The sequence below is a fragment of the Ptychodera flava genome, chromosome 18 (assembly GCF_041260155.1).
Source record: "Ptychodera flava strain L36383 chromosome 18, AS_Pfla_20210202, whole genome shotgun sequence".
NCBI lineage: Eukaryota > Metazoa > Hemichordata > Enteropneusta > Ptychoderidae > Ptychodera > Ptychodera flava.
The window spans coordinates 32,862,712-32,881,630 of record NC_091945.1 but is presented as its reverse complement, the minus strand read 5'-3'; the positions used below and the strand labels follow the sequence as shown (position 1 = coordinate 32,881,630).

General features: G+C 38.6%; 1 long non-coding RNA gene across 1 annotated transcript; it reads left to right on the top strand.

Annotated features, from left to right (window-relative positions):
- The first annotated feature begins 13,387 nt into the window (after positions 1-13,387).
- LOC139117417 (uncharacterized) lies at positions 13,388-16,744 on the top strand. Its single transcript, XR_011548533.1, has 3 exons — positions 13,388-14,477; positions 15,435-15,585; positions 16,156-16,744. It is a non-coding gene; the product is annotated as an uncharacterized lncRNA (long non-coding RNA).
- The last annotated feature ends 2,175 nt before the right edge of the window (positions 16,745-18,919 follow it).

Sequence of the window (18,919 nt, the reverse complement as noted above, 5' to 3'; positions counted from 1 at the left end):
TCACCTAGTACCATCGAACATGAAATTTTATTCGCTATAATTTGTTCAATGATAGATACTAAGTTCAAGTCTTCAAAGGAAAATCTCTCACCAAGACATGAAATTACCTCAATAAATTCACCTGGTTTCCAAATTTCATTTTCCACTAATTTACCAAAGGCGCTTTGATAATCAAAGTCAGAGTTGTTTGAAGCAATGGGGATGCAATACTTTATTAAGATTTTACAAGCAACCTTAGCCCAGTTCGAAACAGGAACATTCTGTTCTTGCTCTGTCATGATAAGACTTTCAATGAACTGAATAGCAACTTGTTTATGCTCATCCACTTGCCTCCACCGTAATTTGCATCAACAAAAAAAGATGGTTGTTCAGCTAGGCCAAACTTGGACATTAATATGTACGTAACTCTAGTCAACTGTAAATTGTCTGTGACATTCGCAAGCCGCATTTGAAATATCACAAATGTCATCATTAGATCAGCCCGTAGAGGGTCATTGGGACCATCTGACTGAACAGAATATGGCAATATATCTCAAAAAATACATTTGCAACCACTTAAGAGCCCTAAACTGGAACCATATCGAAATCCCTGGCCCATACCTCGAAGATAAGTTCTTCAAGTTCTGCAGAAACTCACTGACCTCTGTTGCTGGTATGCTATTTATCTGCCATTCTGTCAGTCCTCCTTAAATTCAATCTGTCTTAGCAGTTGTATAACATCGCTTCTTGTGAGTGGCACATCTTTGAATATGGTGACTGGGCTGACGTCCCCTTGTTTCGACTTCTCATCTGTTGGTGCCAATCTGCTTCCTGGCAGATATAAGTAGCTTGTAAGGATTCTTCTTTGCTTTCAGCTGCTTGACAATTCCTATAAACATTTCAAAATATTTAAAAGGGTAGTTTCCTTTAAAAAATGTACTGGTTCAATGGAACAAAAAATGTTCAATTTCTGACCCGTAACCTTGTTTATATATTGTAAACTACTTTATGTTCAAAACTGTTATACTTTATTCTGGGAATAAAAGTCACATGACGAGAAACGTAAGAGATAACTTTCGTAAGGAATCACATAGCCAAACGTTCAGCGCAAAGTGACCATATCCAGTAAAATAGTCTCCCCAGTTAGATCTTAAAGAATATATACATTATCTGCTGACAGTTGGCAGCTGCAATCTTCACGGAGGCATAAATGTTCTCGGTGACGTGGCAATGTTTTGCATAGTACAAAAGAAACCATACACTATACAAAGTGAGAAATTCAAGCATAAGCAAGAAGGCTTACATACATTGCTTTCGCCGTTTCAAGATTGAAGACCTAAGAAATTGTACAACCTGAACTTAGTGGATGATTAACAGTCTTGGATTCATACGTTTTTCAATGACGTGTTGTAGTTGACTTTGAATATGATATATCAAGACGTTTTGCCTGCTAAACCCTAACATTCATCGATTCTGTAGACAAGTTCTAATCTTATAAAGAGCGATAGAACAGTGCCGTTAGTCCTTCGTGAGAAATAATTTGTTTCATTGTTGGTTTTCTCCTTACAGAAAATATCGCGCACTCTCGATTCAGCCATGGTAAAATGAAAATAAAGACCTGGCATTATCTAGCAAGTGATTCTTGGCCATTCCCTGATTAGAGAAGCGGCCTCGATCGTAACAATGTAACGTTTTCCAATTCTGTAACATATAAAATTCAATAAACAATCATTAGACATGTAGCCTATTTTCCATACCTTATTGCTGAAGATTTCTAACTAATTCGTGTATCAATTTCAATGTTAATAAATATATATGAAATGCTAACAGGGATTTCATTTATTGATATGGTATAAGTTTTTATTCAATAATATGGTCTGGCCTCATACTTGTCATGTGCTTTAGCATCCAGGTATTCATCGACTGCTTCGACCAATTGCTGGTGGCATTTCTGGTTTGTCTTTCTGCCTCTTCTTGACGTTCCTTTTATTTTCCTGTCTTCTCTGCTCTGCGTCTCCTTCTGTTCTCGTAATAGTTCCTGAAGCAGCTTTCGCATTGATAGTTCTTGTGACCTACTCTTCTGTAATACTCTCCGTGATGAAAAACATGGTACCTTACCCCTTCTATATTCTTCTGACAAAGATTATTCCAGTCACGGAGTGGCCGAAGGTTTGCATCACATCTGTAACAGATGGCGCCATAGTATTCAGAAGGTCGGTTGCCCATTTCCGTACTCACTGTCAGCAGAGAAATAATAAAAAATCGTTACCATTTGGTTATTTTCTTTGAAAAATGACTATACAAAAATGGTGTTAAGTCGACTTAATTCAGAAATCTTTCTTTATGTATAAGGGATATATATATATATATATATATATATATATATCTATATATATATATATATATATATATATATATATATATATATATAATATATGTATATACGTTTACGTTTTATTAATTCCAAAACACCCGATATATCTCTTTAGTTGTTTCTGTTTATGTATTTGATTGTGTGTTGTTGTATCTTCTTTCCGTGTGTTTGTGAAATAATCACGTCATACCCATCCACAATCCAATAACACTAGGTCAAAATTCGTAATGCGTAGTCAATTGTTGTAAATATAGACATTGTTATTACTAAGTCCGAGTGTATCTTACAGATGTTTATTTTAGAATCTGTTAACGAATTTCTGCTGACTTTAATCATAAGTAAACTTCTAACTACAGTCCATATATTAGTCATTGAAATCATTCAAGTTTAACCAAAGTTTTTTCTTAGAGTACAAAATTACAAATGTACGTGTCTAAAAAGCTTCATGACGACCTTCATAACTGAACGAGTGATCCCTCCGACAAGATGGGTCAATACAAGAAAATAAAATGTGAACAAAACGTCATAAATTTCAAAGAAATCAAAATTTCAAATTTCTACGTACGTACATGCACAGTTTACCTCCCGCTTCAAGCAAAGTACATATAGGGAGCATTCGTTTTTTACCCGTGTTTTAATTCATCATAAAATGTGACCTCATTCAATTTCATCTGATTTGATTGATTAACCCTTTGCACCCTAAGGCATTGGGGTGAAAATAGTGACATTTCAAAAGTAATTGCAAGAAAAAGAGTGACTCGGATGACAGTGACCCAAATGTCACAGTCTGTATCAATATTATCTAAATTGACATATAGTCTCTCATTTTACCTTTGAACTTTCAAAGAATCCGTTTTGAACTTTACAAATAATCACTTTGGTGAAATTGCAATATCATAGTTGTTCTCCATATCTACTCTTTCAAACACCCAATTCTCATCACATGCGTGTACATCAATTGTCAAAGACTTAAAAAGCACAGATTTACCTTGATTTATATTGTTAAAAATATTCACAAATACTACATTGTAGGGGAATAAAGTTTCGCTGATTTTTTCAAAACGGTTTTTCAATGATTTGGAGTAAAATTTTATGAAGGTTTGTATGAAGTAATGGCAAAAAAGTATAAAAAAACAGAATACAAACATTGCTTTATTTTATTTAAATAAGTGATACAAGCAGAAAAGAACACTTTGTTCACAAAAATAAAAATTTTACGTTGACTAGAGAAATAAGTGTCGTGCCATGTTACCGATATAACTTTTATAACACTTTGAATTGTGGGGGAAATGACTGAAATGTTTGAAAATATAGCCTTATTTGAAGTGTTTGCAAAGATGTTTGGACTTTGTAATTGCATACATTTAAACATGAAATTTGATTTTGGAATTCACTGAAATGTTGATTCAGTATACATATGTAATCTAAGAGGGAACAATGCATAATATTTTTCAGCTAAATATGTGTGTTTATAGACGCTTATTTATTGATATCAATAATACTTGATTAGACTAGGGTGGTTACAAGTGCATGTGTGCACAAGAAATTTGATTTCGGAATTTCACCAAAATGTTGACTCAGTATACATTTTAGTCTATGAGAATACTATGAATAATATTTTCAAATGCAAAACACGCTAAATCTGTGTATTATAGACGCTTGATTATTGAAGTTAATATACTTGGTTAGACTAGGCGTGTCACAGGTGCATGTGTGTGCAAGAAATTTGATTTTTGGAATTTCAACAAAACGTTGATTCACTATACATTGTAGTCTATAAGGAAACTATGAATAATGTTTTTACAATACAAAACTGCAATGTAAACACTTTTGAAAGTCACTATTTTTTACCCAAGGGCCTGAGGGTGCAAAGGGAATGAAGCAAATAAGACGAATTTATTTTTTGGGGTGGTGTCACATTTTGCAATATGAAAGCGGGGTCAAATTTTAGAAAAAATTATTTGGAGGGGGTCCCTTTTATATTCATTTCTTGCTTCAGTTCCACTGACCCCTCCCAATAAAAATGAATGCTGGCTAATGACGAGCCCCCACAAGCTGAAAAAAAACACATCATGAGGTGGCATCCATTATTACAAGACAAATAAAATATGTTGGTTTCACTTGGGTTCGAACTCACAACGTACTGTAACTAGTCACCTAGCAGAGAAGACGCAGACAAAACGCTCGGCCGAATCCCCAATCTCAAAACGATTGGTTCAATAACCGAGCTAAGATGTTACATTTTCTGACTGCAACACGCCCACACGCTGTAGAGCCCATGATGCACTCACGCTCAGACGCTCATTATCACACACAAACTTTATCAAAGCGAAGCAATGAATACATCGCTTTAACTGGGCAACCAGCAGAGCTATTAACCCAGAATAGAAAATATGGTGGTTTCACTTGTGTTCGAACTCACAACGTATGGTATCTAGTCACCTAGCAGACAAGCCACAGACAAAACCGCTCGGCCAAACCCCCAATCTCAAAAAATTGGTTCAAGTAGCCGAGCTATGAATTTTTCTGACCCTCCACACGCTGTAGAGCCCGTGAAGCACTCACGCTCGTACACTCACTATCACACACAAACTTTATCAAAGCGAAGCACTGAATACATCGCTCTAACAAACAATTGTTTGTGATTTCAAAACTAAAATTATCCCAATATCGTCAAGCATTTCCAAAGATCTTATTGTGATTTTAACGTACCCAACACATATGTCGTAAATTTCATGTGACCAAGATGGCGGTGAAGTTTGGAAACAAGCACAAATGTTTGTATATTACGGCAATTGCCAATTTGTGTTGCGAGACTTCATTTAGCTTGACAAAAATATTAAGTCAGATGCATTTTTCAAACCCAAGACGGGAATAACATAACTTTCTTGGAAGCCGGCTTCCATTCCCTGCATAACATATGAGCTTCGAGTCATATTCACATCAGACCTGCGGGTTGTCGATGGGTCCAGCACAAACGGACGGAAAAGGTCATTGATGTTTTCAGTGTCCGATCGAGCCACCACAACAGTTATTAAAGCTGCTTTCAGAAGCAATTACCAAAGAAATAAGCATTAGCAATTATATTATTTTTGGGGAAACTAGTGATTATACTCTTAATCCGCAGCTATGTAAATATTTGCACTAAAAGCAAAATATGTTTAAACAAAAAGGGCACCATTGCTACACACGAGTTTTCAGAATGCAAGTGGTAACTTTAAAGTGTGGACAGAGATCAACTAGCACATTGATTACAAACCTTACAATAGGATGTTCTAGTGGATATGACTTGTTAAACATTTTGCCATTTTTCAAGGCTACCAGTTTGACAGGTCATGGCACACAGCTGTAATATTGGAAGTATGACTGGACTGAAACAGCAATCACTCTGGATATCGACCAGGCGGGCAAAAGTATTCATCAGATTGCGGCCCTTCACTCTCATGGACTGTAGAGAACGTTTGGCCATATGCAATTTTGTGTTGAACCGTTAGCAATACAGAAAAAGGGACATACTGTCTAAATTGGGGAGTTTCCAACACCATCAGGAGTAATTATAGTCTTGGCGTTAAAAATCAGTAAATTACAATGAAATTAACTCTCTGAAAGTTGAAACATTGTCTGGAAGGAGGTTATGGGTAGTCAAAACAACACAAACACATCTACACACATCCAACACTGCTAACTGTTCAGAACACAAAATTTGCAACCGCCGTTTGTGCTGATCTGGTGATAGTCAGATCAGTCGATCACAAAGAAATCTATGCAAAAGTTGAAACATTGTCTGGAAAGAAGTCAGACCTAATTAAAAGACCGAAGACGATAGCTACCTTCGCGGAAATGATAATATGTGGTTAAAAAGATTGTGCAAAATTTGGAGATAGAAATACATGGGATATCAAACATTATATTTATCGCCATTTTATAAATTTTCCAGAAAAGTGATGGCCACATCCCATTACGTGAGCTTGTAGAGCAATGTACGTATGTTAACAAAGAATGAAGAGTAAATCGAGATGTAAAAAGAATGGCATGGTGTAAATTACATTACACCGCAAGCGAGATGCGAGCATCAGCAAGAAGTTCAGTTGAAAAAAATATTGCACCTTTAAATGAGACGTTATCGTTATCTTTAACCTGTTTTTCTTGATCGATGACTAAAATCCCTGGTTAAATCAATTTGAGACCCAAACGGTACTTCAAGAACATATGTAAAAACACCTTCTTGCCCTTATTGGTAAGAGCGCCTGTGCGATTGAACAGACCGCCATGTTTGAACCCCAGCAAATAACGAATAGTACTACGCATACTACTTTACGCTAACCATCAATGTAGAGCTAGAGCGTGAGTGGCCTGTGACCTGCATACTGCTGTTGGTCAGATGTTACAACGCCCAGAAAGTGTTTTCTCTCGACTTCACTGTGGCAGGGTTAAACATAAGCCAGATAAATGCTTATTTTTTCATAAATTGGTCAAATTGCTCGTCAGTACTGAAATTTCAACAAATCCTGCATCGCTCCTCGTTCAGACCACATGAATGCAAGGCTGGCCAAGCACCTTAAGCGAGGTATTGTAATATTCCGACAATTTTGACCGGCACTACCATGCCAAAAAGTTTCACGTCAGGTATTTTCGAACCAGTGCTCTACGACAGATGCCGGTCTGTGAACAGGCGATTTCTTGTTATTACCAGACGGCCATTTGGACTTTAATCACCACTCGACCAAGCCACTTATTTGTGAACTAAACAGGACTCTGTATGAAAAAGATTCCAATAATATCATCATGTTTCAACAAACTGCAGCTCAATGCCGCTCTTTGGAACCCCGTTCTATCAACGGTAAAATCGGCGCAATAGCAACCACTTTAATAGAAAGAAAAATTGGACATTCTGATAATCACAGAGACATGGTTGAAAAGCAAAGATGATCCAATTATTGTTGAGATCAATTCTTCAATAACTGGTCACACCATCCACCAGCTGTCTCGCTCCAATCATCGGGGAGGCGGTGTCACAATACTCGCCCATTCCAATCTCAAAGTCGTCGCAAAAAATGTCCCATGTGTTCCAATCAGTTGAATGTTTAGACATCACATTCAAATCCGTCAGTCATCCTTGCATACCATCGCCATTACCTGTCCTCCAAACTCTAAGAAGAACAAAACAACAACCAGTGACTTTGTCTCTAAATTCTCGTCACTCTTAGAAACAGCTGTGCCTTCACCTGGCCATCTTCTAATCGCGGACTGATTTCATTTTCACTTTGACAACCTCCACTCGCCAGATACCATCAAGCTGTCAAACTTTGCTGCACTCAGTGGGACTAAACAATATGCCAATGAGCCGACTCATGCCAAGGACACACTCTGGACTTGCTGATTACGTGGTTCTTTTCTACACTACATCAGAGTTGACAAGTTAACTCGAGTCCGATCACAGTCTTGTGTACTTTGGACTCAATGTTCAGCGGCCACCCAAATGTGCTTCACCCCCTCTTCTTTAAAGCTAATGCCATCATCAATCAATTGTGTTTCTTTGCTTTAAAGATTCAAGTGTCAATGTTTCAAATGTCTTCTGAAATTTGCAGAATTTGGTGGGAATTTAATAAGTAGTCAATAGAGCTTTTAACTGGAAAATGACTACTTATCAGCCGAATGGAAAATCTAGTCAATGAAGTCTTTGTACTTTGAAGGGCCTAGTTCTGGTTGACTTCATAGCTGTCCAATCTGGTGTCTCAGCAGGGTTGGGTTGTTGCTGATTTGGATGGGTTCATCAGCGGAAGTGGCTGGTGTCTCGCTCATTTGTGGCTCTAACACTGGTACTACTGTAGATTTCCTGTTTCTCTGCATATTCCTTGGTTTCTGCTTTTCAGTAATGGCTGGTCTCAGATGGGTTTTGTTTCGTCTGAACTGCTTTCCATCTGGAGTTTTCACTGTGTATGATCGGGGTGTGCTTGCTGTATTTACAACTGTTGCTGGGCTCCATGTCTTGCTGATAGGATTCTGAATGTGTACTTTCTGACCTTTCAGCAACTCTGGTAGTGGCTTTGAATGTGTATCATGGTTGGCTGCTTGGATATGCTGTTGAGATTTCAGATATTGATGAATCTCATCTCGGTTCCTGGCTGCCTGAATTCTGCCTGGAAGTGTAGTTTTGTACACTCTGCCGTTTAGTAGTTCAGCTAGTGATGGTATATTGGATTTGATTGGAGTTGCTCGAATATTGAGCAATGCGAGGTTTGGATCTTCTCCTGATTCTTTGCATTTGTTGAGAATCTTCTCCACTGTCTGCACATGTCGTTCTATGAACCCATGCCCCTTTGGGTAGTATGGTGACGATGTAATGACTCTGAAACCGTATTTCTTAGCAAAGGTTTGAAATTCTCTCGACGTGAACTGGGAGCCTTTGTCACAAACTAGGGTATCTGGTATGCCCTGCTCAGCAAACAAGATTCTTGTTTTGTTCACTATAGTACTTGCCCTGATGTCCTCTAAATTCCTTATGAATGGAAATTTGGAATAGTAATCTGCTATAATCATGTACCAATTATGGTGTATGTAAAACAGATCTGCTCCAACTGTGTGCCAGGGTCGGGGTGGTATCTCCATCGGGATCATTGGTTCCTTCCCTTGAGAATTCTGAAATTTCTGGCACGGACTGCACAATGCTACACACTTCTCTATGTCTTTATATATGCCTGGCCAGAATACGCTGGATTTTGCTCTGAGTTTGCATTTTTCTATACCGAGGTGGCCAGTATGAATCTGCTGGAGTATTTCTTCTCTCATGATTTCTGGAATTAGCAGTCTACTGCCTATCAGTATTATTCCATCTTCTATGGAGACATCATCACGGATTGACCAGTATGGCTTGATGTCAGGGTGGACATCCTTTATGCTGTTAGGCCATCCTTTCACAATTTGCTCACTTAACAGTTGCAGCACATAGTCTTTTGCTGTAGCAACTTTTATTTCTGACTGCTTTATAGGTGTAACATTCACCAAGTGGTGTATCTATCCCATGTCGTTGATTTCATTGGTGTCATGAGGTGACAATCTTGACAATGCATCAGCAGTATCATCTGTCTACAGGTTTGTACCGGATGTCAAAATCGTATGGCTGAACTCTCAGCAGCATCCTCTGAAGTCGAGGTGGTGCTTTGGTCAAATTCTTCGTATGAATTTGCTCCAAAGGTCGGTGGTTGCTTTAAACTCTGAAGCTCTCTACCATACAGGTATGTGTGGAATTTCTCACATCCATATACCACGGCTAACACACTCCCAGCTTTATGTTTGCATATCTAGTTTCAGCAGGTGTTAGCCTTTGATGCGAATGCTATTGGCTTGTTTTCCTGTAGTAACACAGCACCAATTCCTTTGCTGGATGCGTCTACCTGTAGTGTGATTGCTTTTTCGGTCATAGTATGCCAAGGTAATTTCACTGCTGACTAGTCTCTTTACAGCTTCAATGCTTTGGTGTGTGACTGAGTCATTCAAACTCAGAGTCTTCTCTGATTAGTTTCATTCAAAGTTGCTGTATGTGATTCTGTCAGTTTGCGTATATATGGTCCCATAGAGTTCACCAGACCTATGAATGTACGAAGCTCCTTGTTTGTGGGCGGTTGCATCACTTCTATGGCCTTGACTTTGCCAGGCTTGGGCTTGATCCCCTCAGCTGTATACAGCATACCAAAACAAACTGCATTCTATGGTTTTGATGTAGCATTTTTTTGTTCAACTTGATGCCAGCTTTCCTGGTTTGTTCCATGGTTTCATGGAGATGTATGTCATGGTTTCTTTCTCCATAACCAAATACTTGGACATCATCTGCGATGCCTACAGCACCTGTACATTTCTTGTACGTTTCATCTCTTTTAAACTGGAATACATCTTGGCTCATACGGAGACCAAATGGCATTCGTCTGAAACGATATCTCTCAAATGGGGTGTTGAATGTCGTCAGGTATGATGACTCTTCGTCCAATCTGACATTCCAGTAGCCATTTCGGGCATCAAGTTTGCTGAACAATGTAGCTTCGGCTAGTCGTGGGGTGATTTCCTCCAATATTGGTGTTGGGTAGTGATCTCTTTTAATTGCTGCATTTAAGTCTCTCGGGTCTAAACATATGTGGAGTCGATCATTTTCTTTTTATCGTACAACAATGGAATTTACCCAATCAGTAGGTTTGTTGACTTTGATGATGATTTCTTTGTCTTCCATCTCTTGTAATTCTGCTTTCAGCTTGTCTCTAATCTCTAGTGGTACTCTGCGAGCTGGATGTATCATTGGTTTCACTTCTGGGTCAAGGGTTATGTGGTAGGTGTAGTTTTCAAAACATCCTACTACGTCATCAAAACAATCTGGATACATCATTATGAGATGCTCTTTGCTCTGTATTCTAGGACGGGCTTCTAAGGATGTATCACTACTAATTTAAATGTACTCAGTATTTTTTGTGTATTCAGTGCGATGGTTATTCTGGGCTTTAGTATCAGTTTTTCTTCAGCTTGGCAGTATCAGTCTTCTGTGTTTTGTTATGTCCTCCATTCTTTTGCGTCGGGCTTGCTTCCACTGAACAGTTCAGCAATATCAAATTTAGAACTTTGAATGCATTCAGACCTAGAATGGCTGGACCAGGTGCCCTTGTACATAGAAAACACATTTGATTTTCCTCCCTTTGTGTAGGCAAGGAATTGCTATTATACTGAGCCGTTTGATGCAATATCCACCATATGCTGTAAGAACTGTCCCACTCTTCTGCAGCTGACCCTCATTTGGGTAACCTTTGCTGTCCAATTTCTCTGGGTATATCATGCGGAAAAGACGGAGAGGTAATATGTTACCTCAAGCTCCTGTGTCAACTTTGCATCTCATTTCTACTTTCTTCTTACTTTCTTGGTATCAGGGACTGACACAAATTACAGGGGGGGGGGCAAGCATTTTTGAAGGGTCATAAAATTTTGTGTATGCCTATGGGGGAGGGTCACCTTTTTTATGCATCAAAGCTGAACTTGCATGTGCACGTATTGAAGAATATGGAATACTGAAAAAAGAAAAAATACCTCCTGGCACTTTCATTTCTGCCATTTCCATTTTCGGCACGCCCTTCAGGCGCAATTTTAAGGGTATAATAAACAATGTATTGATGATCCAAGCAGCCACATAGTTGTCATGATTTCTACTTATCCAACTCCTCTATTGTGCATAAATGTCCCCTATTATGACTCTTTCAATAACAATTTGGGAGATCACTTATTTGATATCATTCTCCCATTGGCAATACATTAGGTATAGGTCGGTGTCAAATGTTCATGTCGCTGTATGTACATTTTTTATTTTTTGAGGACATTGACAGAATACAAACTATTCAGAATAGTGCAAAATGTCATCAATAACAACTGGAAGCTTCAGGTCGAACAACTTTTGAATAACAATTTAGGATCAGATAACCTATGAGTTATTGTAGTTCCTCATAGCCTACAATGTATAGTGAATCAACAATTTGATGAAATTCCAAAATCAAATTTATTGCACAACCATTGGCTTGAAACCACTCTGGTCTAATCATTAACATTAATACTAATAATTAGGTGTACATAAATGCACAGATTTACTTAGTTTTGTATTGGAAAAAAATATTCATAGTTTTGTCATAGACTGCTATGCATTGTGAATCGACATTTCAGTGAAATTCCAAAGTCAAATTTATTGCACAACCATTGGCTTGAAACCACTCTAGTCTAATTATTAACATTGATACTAATAATTAGGTGTACATAAATGCACAGATTTACTTAGTTTTGTATTGGAAAAAAAAATATTCATAGTTTTGTCATAGACTGCTATGCATAGTGAATCGACATTTCAGTGAAATTCCAAAATCAAATTTCTTGCACAACCATGGACTTGAAACCACTTTGGTCTAATCATGAACATTAATACTAATAATTAGGTGTACATAAATGCACAGATTTACTTAGTTTTGTATTGGAAAAAAATTATTCATAGTTTTGTCATAGACTGCCATGTATAGTGCAGTTAACATTTCAGTGATATGCCAAAAAGAAATTTCTTGCACAACCATGGACTTGAAACCACTCTAGTATAATCATGAACATTTATACCAATAATCGAGTGTACATAAATAGACAGATTTGCAAAGTTTTGTATTTTAAAACAATTATTCTTACTTTTGTCATAGACTACAATGTATGATGGATGAACTTTTTATGCGAAATTCCAAAAACAAAGAAGTTCTTGTACACAGATGCACGTGTTACCACCCTCTTCTAATCAAGTACAATTATGTCAATTATTCAGGGTCTATATATGCACAAAAAGTGCATATTATTAATTGTGAAAGAATTTTTTTACAGTTTTGTCATAGACTCCCATGTATAGTGAATCAACATTATCGATGAAATCTAAAAATTACATTGTTTGTACACGCATGCACTTTTTACCTGCCACTTCAAGCAAAGTACATTTACATGAATTATCACACACATATGATTTGAAATTTTTTGGACAAAGCGTTATATCAGCCACATTTTGCCTTCCTTTTGGGAGGGGGATTTCAAAAGTATAGCAAGTCAGAAGGGGGGGGTCTTGAACACATTGCGGGTTTGTTGGGGGGTATTGAGTAACAGGGGAGGGTCATTTATTTTCATGCACGGATAAGGGGGAGGGTCACTAATTTTTGTGCATGAACTTTTGAAGGGTCACTATTTTTGATGCAGCGGTGTTTCGAAAAACACCGGCCCACCCCCACTGTAATTTGTGTCCAGTCCCTCAGTAGGTTTGTATACACTTCATTGACTTTTGTGTTGTCATGTGTTAGTGTTATTACTTCTATAGTTCCTATTTCGAAGACATCACCATCTCTCTGTGGCATGCTGTCTTGTGTATAGTCTACGTTATGAACTTGTTTACTCTTTTTCATCATTTCGGTTGAGCTTTGATTTGTTTTGATCGGCAAACTGTTTGCCAATGATTCAGCTTACCACAAGCTCGGCACTTCCCGTAGGAACGTGCAGATCTTCATTTAGCTGCAGCAGATCGGTTTCAGAGCTGTGACAGCTCAAACCAGCTTTAATGCAGATCTGCACAGAGCGTTTGGAGCTGTCATTTGTCTGCTGCAGATTCGAGTGTCTCTGGAAGACGAAATGCAGACTTGTGCAGCTCTTGGCCGATCGGTCAACAGCCGTTATGCAGCTCAAAATCGTTCGAAGTAAAACTTTGTTGACACTACAATTGTCACAGCTCTATGGCAGCTCGAAACAGTTCACTGGCAGCAAAACATGAGCCAGTCAAGGTATATATAAGGGTAGGCACCACCGTAGTTGAGTTTTCGTTTCTAGTAGAGTGAAGTTATAAGGACGGTCAGGTATTTAATGAGTTCAGTCCATTTTCAAATTAAAATTTGCGTGCGTCCGTTTTGCGATCTCGGCTCAGAAAATTGATCGAGTACGCGTGTACGTGTACATGTAGTCTATCAACGTATAATCCTATGGGCACACATATAAAAACGCCGGGAAAGCCCTCTGCATCAATGAGAAGTTGCCTTATAATTATCAACGTGTCTTCCTCAGAATCATTGTTCATTCGATGTTAAGCTGTGCTCCGTTTTACCTTTGATATTTGTAGATCCGAGCACCGCTACTTTTGCTACTCCCCACAGGTCCGAACATCAAATCATAGACCCTTGAGAAAAACGTGTACGTTGCATGTTGTTGTTGGTTAGGCTGCATCACGCATGATGACGTCATTTACCATGTGAAAAGTTGTCCGCGATTGGTCAGATTCGCTAAATGACCCAGGTCACGCAGGTCAAAGTGTTAGCGGCAAGACACATCGACCGTTAATATTAATCTACACATATTGAATTAGCTTCAGGGTTACTCTGTCATGTTTCTTTGCTAAACTTTGGATGAAATGTCGCCGAAAACGGTATCCAAACTTTGATAAAATGGTAGCAAATTGAACGAGTATACTTGACGACATATATAACGTACCAATACAATAGGTCTCGCCGTCAGGAGAAATAAGGTCAAACCATGGATATATATTGCCTGCAATTGCAAACGGCATTGCAAACCGCATACGATCCCAATGATACTATAGGTAAGTTACTTTGACATATCTCCTTCATATGCGTTTTTTATTTGTACAGACTTTTCTGAAGGTTACATTCGGTATATCGAGGATATCTAGTTACTTCAAAGTTTAAGCCAGGCATCAGTAAAACTGCCGATTTGCGATTGTACGGTTCAAGAAGACAGTCAATCCAACACAATTGTCATCAATAAAATTGCCGATTTTCGATCACCATGTAATCAGTGTTTCATCTAGGCTTTTGATCTGCTTCATGAAAATGCTGTTGAAACAATATACCACGCGTAAATTTTCCGTACGCTGATTTTGCATATGAAAGCCTGCCAGTTGAGAGTTACGTGTACGTTCACAAAGTTCATTGCCCTAGCCCGATACGGTTTCTGTGTCACATTATCTCTGTACGATTGAGAAAAGGAGACAAACTGAAGTTTTTATGTATTGTATGGATGTCCATAACACTCTGAAAATAATTCTGATAGCAAAATCGACACGAACAATCGGACTTTATTGTCACAGAAACGTGTTCAGTGCAGACGGCATGCAATGAAAGTCACAAGCAAACTGTGGTGTCAATGGCCCACACAATGGGTCCTGTTTTTGAATTCAGTGAACAGACAAACTTATTTTTCGGGGCAAATAAACCCGTACAAGTTACAAGTTAAGTTCCCCAAAATTTTAAAATCCCCTCGAAAATTCCAGTGGAAGGGGACCAATCCCCCCACCCTGGTGTAGTATCCTAGATGAAACACTGTGTACCGGTAATATGGTTCAGTCTTTGCCAGCCTGCAGCCTTGCTTCACTTTCTTTTTCATCGACAGGCCTTAACTGGCTTATTGATAAGTTCGCTAATGTAAATTCTCACTGGATTTTAAAAGCTACGTGAACCTTTTGTCTGCACTTAAGCACTGTAAATCATATATTTTCACATTTCAGTAACTTGTGTTTCTCATTCGTCTATCATTTCAGAGTTCATCTGTGACTGGTATTAAGGCTTCACGTTGAAGGAAAACTTCACAGTTTTACACTATAAAAGTATCAAAAACGCGAGTGATTAAATTTAGAGCGTAGCCCTACATGTAGCATTGTGTCGTTTCAGCATGGAAATCCCTTGGTTTGAGTGAGTAAACAGAATTTGTAAACATTTTGCTGCGTAGTGATTTTACATAAAGTAACACTTTTATTTCCCATGGTCCATCTGGGTGAATGTATCTATTTAAATTACACCCTCGCGATTTTCTTTCTCATTAAATGCCAAAACAAATGTGTATTGCTTGATATATAGTTTGATGTCCTTTCCATATAGAGGATCTCAATTTCATTACTACTACCGGTATTTGTTCAAAGCTTCCTATATTATTCTATACATCAGAATAACTTTTGTTGGAATTGATAAGTACTGGAAATATTTGAATAAACTACAAGAACTTTGATCTATTTTACAATGCTGAGATTAACTCTTCACAATTTCTCAGAAGAGTTTGATTCATCAAACAATGCTGAGGTAAACATCTCACAATATCTCCAACATCAGTTGTTCATGACAGTAAACTTGGACTAGTTTGTACTAGTTTTGATATAACATTATGCTAGCTTCATAAAGGTTTTAGACTTTTTTCCTTTGTTGTATTCAGTGTAATTTTTCCCGTAACCTTTAGTAATAAATGAGTGTTTCTTCATCCTACATCAGGTGTTATCTTTTTTTACTCACATGTGAGCTAGTTCACTGGTATGGTAACTTTGATGAGGTGTGTCACATTTATCTAACAGGGTGACGAGGATCTCCAGCTGCTTGTGTTGTATTGTTGTGAGCCATTGAAGTGAGCATGACATGAGGTAGAAATAAATATATTTTTGTGTGTACAAATAAAATATGACCCATTACATGCAGTATGATAATGGTGAATGAGCAATGTCCATTTTGAGCTGTTATATGTCTTCAAGTGGTCTAATATGAGCTGCTGTATGTCTGCAGGTCAAAAGTCATGGGCTGAAAGTTGTCTGCAATGAGCTGTGGCATGTCTGCAGGTCAAAAGTCATGGGCTGAAAGTTGTCTGCTATGAGCTGCTGTATGTCTGCAGGTCAAAAGTCACGGGCTGCATTTGAGCTGTCATGTGTATGTCATTGATCTGCATACCATGCCCCATGAGCTGCAATTTGCAGCTCAAAGCTAATTATATATGCACAAAATCAGACCATTTGCAGATATCTGCAAGTGATCTGCTACAGCTGAGCTGCGAAGATCTGCAACAGCCATCTGGCAGGTCTGCAGGTTTGGTAAGGGTTGCTACCATACGCTGGACAGTTATTTCTTTATGCAGTGTCATGTTTTTTCCACAATGCTTGCATTGTTTGTCTCTGCTCTTTCTGTCTTCTAGTAATCGCGCTGACTGATTTAAATATCTCCCATCGAGTTCTCTCTATGGTTGTTGGCAAGTTTTTCATCTGTTTCCTGGTGGCTTCAAATGCCCTGGCTACATCTAGGGCTTGTTTCAGGGTTAACTTTTCATCACGCCCTATATATGCTTTGAACTTCTGGGTGACATGACCCCCATATTAACTGGTCAACAAGTCAGGCTTCTCGCTCGTTTTCAGTACCAAATTTACATTCGGCCGCCTCATTCTTCAGTTTGGCCATGAAATTATCAACAGGTTCATCTGTTTGCTGTTTCGTATCTTGAAACTGATATCTCTGTATGCGATGATTTGATCTCGGCTCTAGGTGTTGGTTTCTTTCTATCGTCTTCATTGTCGAAAGACCAGCTATTGTAGATATCTAGACCAGATTCCCCTACCCATAGTAACAGATAACTAGTTCGTTCTTCATCCGATGCATCTTTCAGTGCAGTTTTAAAAGTTAACTCACATTTTTGCCGGAATCTGCTGGAGGTTTTTACCATATCGGGCGCCTCCCATTGCATTACGTGCGGTTGATGTGGGGCTTGCAGTGATGTCATTTTCACTCACTATCGTCTGCGGTGTTTTTCTTCAGATTTCTGTGTGATCATGTTGTCTATTGGGCGTTATTTTGTTCTCTGGAGTTTACCGCTGCCACCATGTTATGTTTTCATTAGCATACAGACCAAACAATCAGTTTGTATGGGTCAAACATCTAAACTCTTTAATGAACTCAATAACCGTAATTCGCGCCACGTGGGAGGAAGTCTTCAAGGGCAAATTATAACACAGCACACGAACACAGGCATGCACCTTTACTAATGTTGAGGGCGCATATCTCTACTACTGCAATATGCTACACCTCTGAGGATATGCCATCCCAATTCCTGAACTTCTTCGAGTCCCAGGTTTTCCAAACTGCGGGAAGGCCTTGATGGATGCTGTGTGACACTTGGAAGAAAGACATTGTTGACGGGTATACACTAATAGAGTGGTCGTCCTCTAAATCATGTGACCTTGACGTATTGCCATCGAAATTCGTTCAAGACTCTATCGATCTGCTCGCACCATTTCTCACTGAACTTTTCAACGCATCACTTTCATCTGGCATTATTCCAAGTCACTTGAAATCACGTGTTAATTCGGCCATTGTTGAAAAAATTGCATCTTGACCAGAACATCTTGAATAACTACAGACCAGTGTCCAATTTACCTTTCCTATCCACAGTTCTTGAGCGAATAGTTGCCTACAGTTGTATGATCATCTGAACAGGTTTCAGCTTTTCACAAATTGTCAGAGTGCATATCGTGCCAACCATAGCACTGAGACCGTTATGCTTGCCTGAATCAAAAGAAGGATGTTCTTCTCGTCATGCTTGATCTGTCCGCCGCATTTGACACGATCGACCATGATATTCTTTTACATCGCCTCCGATCTAGATTTGGTATCACTGGTGCAGTACTTTCATAGTTTCCATCACGTCTTGCTGATCGCACTCATCGTGTCGAGGTTGGAACTTTGTTTTCTCCTAATTTGCAAGTGAAGTATGGCGTTCCAAGGGATTTGTCCTCGGACCAATTTTATTCATGCTCTGCACAGCACCACTAGAGGACATTATAGTAGGGCATGATCTTGATACATGATGTACGCTGATGATACATAAATATACATTATCTGCAATAAACCTGAAGATGTTAGCGCCGATGTTGAAAGGTGTGTTGATGATATTTGTGGATGGATGAGAAGTAACATACTGGTGTTAAAGGATAACAAGACTGAAGTATTCATTTTTCGTCACGATTAAAACACGATATGGCAGTTTTGAATAGCCTCAGGATCGGTGAACTTAACATCATTCCCTCTCCTTTCGTTCGGAATCTTGGTGTTATTCTCAATAGGAATGGTTTCATGTGTGAACATATCAGTCAGCTTTGTAGGAATGCATATTTCTCTTTATCAAGAATAGGTAAAATTCGTAATTACTTGATAAGCCCAGTACTGAGAATCTCATCCATGCTTTCGTTACCTCTAGACTCGACTATTATAACAGTCTGTT